This window comes from Salvelinus namaycush, chromosome 2 (assembly GCF_016432855.1).
Source record: "Salvelinus namaycush isolate Seneca chromosome 2, SaNama_1.0, whole genome shotgun sequence".
Taxonomy (NCBI): domain Eukaryota; kingdom Metazoa; phylum Chordata; class Actinopteri; order Salmoniformes; family Salmonidae; genus Salvelinus; species Salvelinus namaycush.
The window spans coordinates 50,209,215-50,213,214 of record NC_052308.1 but is presented as its reverse complement, the minus strand read 5'-3'; the positions used below and the strand labels follow the sequence as shown (position 1 = coordinate 50,213,214).

Genomic DNA, 4,000 nt, shown 5'->3' with positions numbered 1-4,000 from the left:
TGCTGGAGCTAAAGGAATTCAGTTGAAAACATCTGGGGAACAGACAGCACAGACATTTGGATCTTATCTATGAGCTGGTGCCCTGGCCAGACCATTCTGTCACGTTCGGTCACTAAGCAAACCCCCCTACTGCGGGTATGGTGGAATCTTTCGAAGCCCTTTTGTCAACTGAGCAGTGCTTGTGATTGATAAAAAAAAAGTACATGGAGACAAAACATAACCATTGCTAGTACGCAAAAAAACGCAAAACCAGGAACATCAAAAAGGTCAAAAGATTAAATGTATAGATAAGTACCTGGGGGGAAAGAAGTATAGGGGGGGTGGGGTCATGCAGCACATGTGACCTTGTCCATCCTGTTTTGTAGCTCAAGCGCATCGGGCCGGTCCTGAGGGTTGACCGCTAGCATGTCCTGCAAAAGCTTCTTCACCCCGTCCGACATGGAGGACTTGCGCTTCTGCGGGATGTTCTGTATCATCTTTTGGTCCTCTGGCAGAGCCTCGCCGACAGGCACGATGTCGGTGCCCTGCTTCACGTATGTTCCCAGCAGTTCGCGCTTGGACTCGGAGTCGATGAAGGTGATCCGCTCCAGCATAGCCCAGATGTTGATGTCCAGGGCGAAGATGTCAGCCTTGCCTGTGTAGTGGCCCTCCCACACCTCGGGCGCCATGTAGAAGTCTGAGCCGCACGCCGACGACAGCCAGAACTTGTTGACAACATTTTCGTTCTTGTCCTCGCCCGCCTTGTCCTTCTCGGCGCCCCCTAGGCCGGCACACACCTTGCTGAGGCCAAAGTCAGACACTTTGAGAACCGGTGTCCCTGCTTTCTCAGAGATGAGGATGTTGTCAGGCTTGAAGTTGGGGGGGAACGATGTTGTTTTCGTGCAGAAAGGCGACGGCGCTTGTCAGCTGAAGCATGAAGCTGTTGTTGGTCCACAGGTCAGGTCGTCGCGACAGGATGAACTGGTTCACGTCCCCACCTTCACAGAACTCCATGATGAACCACAGGTAGCAGGGTTTCTCGGGGTGGTTCAGTACTCTCTCACCTGCAATGGATGGATATGAGTCCAAAGGTGCAGTGGTAGAACACAGGAAAATTAACCTCTAAATGAGCCACTACTGTGAAAAATACTTAAAGGAAATGATAAACGGATGAATGATTAGCTTGACAAAGGTTACGGTCATTTCCATGTAAAAAGACCAATGAGCACCAACATGTGAAATTTATAGGAGCATATCAAATGTGGTATCAAATGAACGCTGAGAGTCTTATTTTTGGGAAATGAAGGCATAGATATGTTTTTCAACCATTTTCCATCCTACATATTAGGAATAAGCAGGCTTTGATTTATGGTCACGGGCAATTCCACGGTAACAAAATTACACTGACTGATTTTTCACTTTAAAATGTATGCTAAACAAAAACAATTGATTTCAAAGTTTAACAAACCATACAAGTCTATGCACAAGGACTACTTTGAACAACAGTGGAGGTGCATTATGATGGTGGCTCCCATGAACTTACCACAAATTGTTTTCCATTACTCTTTTTTTGTATGGTCATTAGCGGAGTATAATGACCATACAAAGTATTCAAGACACCAGGAATTTGAAAAAACGAAAAAGTCAGTCCCTCCAGGATTTCGCAAAATTGTTTTGTGAATTCTGCGGCCCAAAATGATTGATTTCTCGGCAGCTTTTCTGAAATTCTGCAATGTTATTTTTTAACGTTAATTTCACATAAAGCAATAAAAGTCATATGTGTATAGAAACATTTAAAGTGCTCAATTCTGTTTATTTTCTTGATAAAATCTCTCTCTCTCTCTCTCTCTCTCTCTCTATCTCTCTCTCTCTCTCTCTCTCTCTCTCTCTCTCTTTCTTTCTTTCTTTCTTTCTTTCTTTCTTTCTTTCTTTCTTTCTTTCTTTCTTTCTTTCTTTCTTTCTTTCTTTCTCTTTGTTTTGGGTCCACACACGTAAGTTAACTTATGTAAATTAGAGAGGAGAGGATTTTCTTCTGAATAACTGGTCAGTGCATAGCACTTTCCATTCAGCTTCAGGCAACTTTGATAGAAGGCTTGATCACACCTGTAATGATTACTTCTATCCGTCACACCCATTGTTGCTTATCCATTGTTCACTAGTTATATCAATGTAATTACACACAACACAATGTTGAATAACAGAATGCTTCCCACCACTAGATCACATAAATAGACGTGAGCTGGACATGATCCCAACTCTGCCACCAGTGTAGCGGAAAAAAAGTGAAAGCTGTAACAGGGACTCTAACCAGGTCTCATATGTGGCAAAGTGAGCTCCAACGGCCATTGGCACGAAAGCCTAGTAGGCATCTGGGCAGAGGCAGTTGGCCTACAATGCTGGCATATGCCTTGTTACAATAGCTTAAGTATATGACATGATTGACATGTTTGCAATAACCATCATGAAATGACCTTTGAAGTACCATAAGTGCAGGCCAACATAATTAATTATGCTAATTAGCCTGTTTAATTGCATTGATATGGGTTAATTGATCATAGTCCAGACCCGTTATAGTTGCAAATACCATGCAGTTACACCAGGGGAATTTAAACCAAACAGATTTTTTTGCAGGTCTTCTGTTTCCCCACATTTATTGATGAATCAATTTCACATCATGAAAATGTATCCCCATTCTCCAATCAAATACCTTCATCGATACCACCCCTAAAATATTTTTACTCCAATCTGGCAACCCTCACGAAATCCAACATAGCACCAGTATCCCAAATTATTCACCGAAAACAAGCATAGAAAAAGGTTGCAATTATATTCTAAGTATTTTGGGTGACAACTTGGTTGATTAACAATATTGGGTTTTTAACGTTTGTTTTTTGTTTTAAATAAATGTGGGACACAAAAAGAGTCTGTGTAGAAAACCATTGCCCCAAAAAATATTGCTCCAAAAACTTTCAAAAGATTGTTCTGAAGTTTGCCCCCCAAAAATGTATTTTCCTATGAATGAAGCCACATAAAAACTCATGAAAACGCACAAAATCTGCTGAAATACCTTTAGTACATATTTGCACAAATTGAGTTGAGATTCTGTTGAATATTAGCACAATTAATTGACCTACACTACAAATTGAACAGCATTTTTAACACATCTGATTAGTACATAATAAATTCTGTAAAAATAACAATTATTTTGATCTGATTATGCTCATAAAATCACCAATGTCTCTATTCAATTATTATTTTTGTGTATTTCTCTGTGTGTTGATTGGTGGGGAAAAACAGGTCTACGTAGCCTACTGTAGGCTACACTACTTTTTTTAACGTCAACATTCGTTCAGAACAATTAGCTTGATAGCAAGAGAGAATGTCGCTCTCAGAAAGTATCAAAAGAAAGGTGGATAATGAAACTCGAAGTTTCATTATCCACCTTTCAGTACCTTCTTTTCCCAATGCCAAGCCAGTGCGTCAAATTTGCAATGGAAATGTCGCTGCTTGCAAATAATTTAATCTCAGACGTCATTATGAATCTAAGCATGGAACTTTCGCAGTGGCCCCGACGCACAAACATTGAAACATTAACTGCAAACTACAAACACAGCTTTTTGGCTGACATATTCTGACATATTCTGTCACTTAAACGGGTTAAATCTGCAGCTACAAGGAATAGGGAAAAAAGTTGTGTACATGGTGGAAAAACTTGAGGCCTTTACTAGGAAGCTTGAGTTGTTCGATTTGGACTTGTCATCTGGAAGGCTACTGCACTTCAGCACACTGAAGACACTACAGACAGAGGGACCAGGCCGCAGCATTGTCACAGAGGTGATGGTAGATTTCGTCAAGCAGCCTAGGGACAACTTCTACATTGGATTTGAAGACTGCAGCAGGCCCTACAGCAGACTGGGATCCTCTGGGAGAATTCTCCTCCCTTGCTAAAGAAACGATACCCTCGGTGGTTGAGGCCGCAATTCAAACTGAGTTGATTGAATTCCAGACATCCAGCCAGATC

General features: G+C 41.5%; 1 pseudogene; it reads right to left on the bottom strand.

Annotated features, from left to right (window-relative positions):
- Positions 1 to 326: 326 nt before the first annotated feature.
- Positions 327 to 2,692, bottom strand: LOC120022122 (annotated as a pseudogene).
- Positions 2,693 to 4,000: the final 1,308 nt, after the last annotated feature.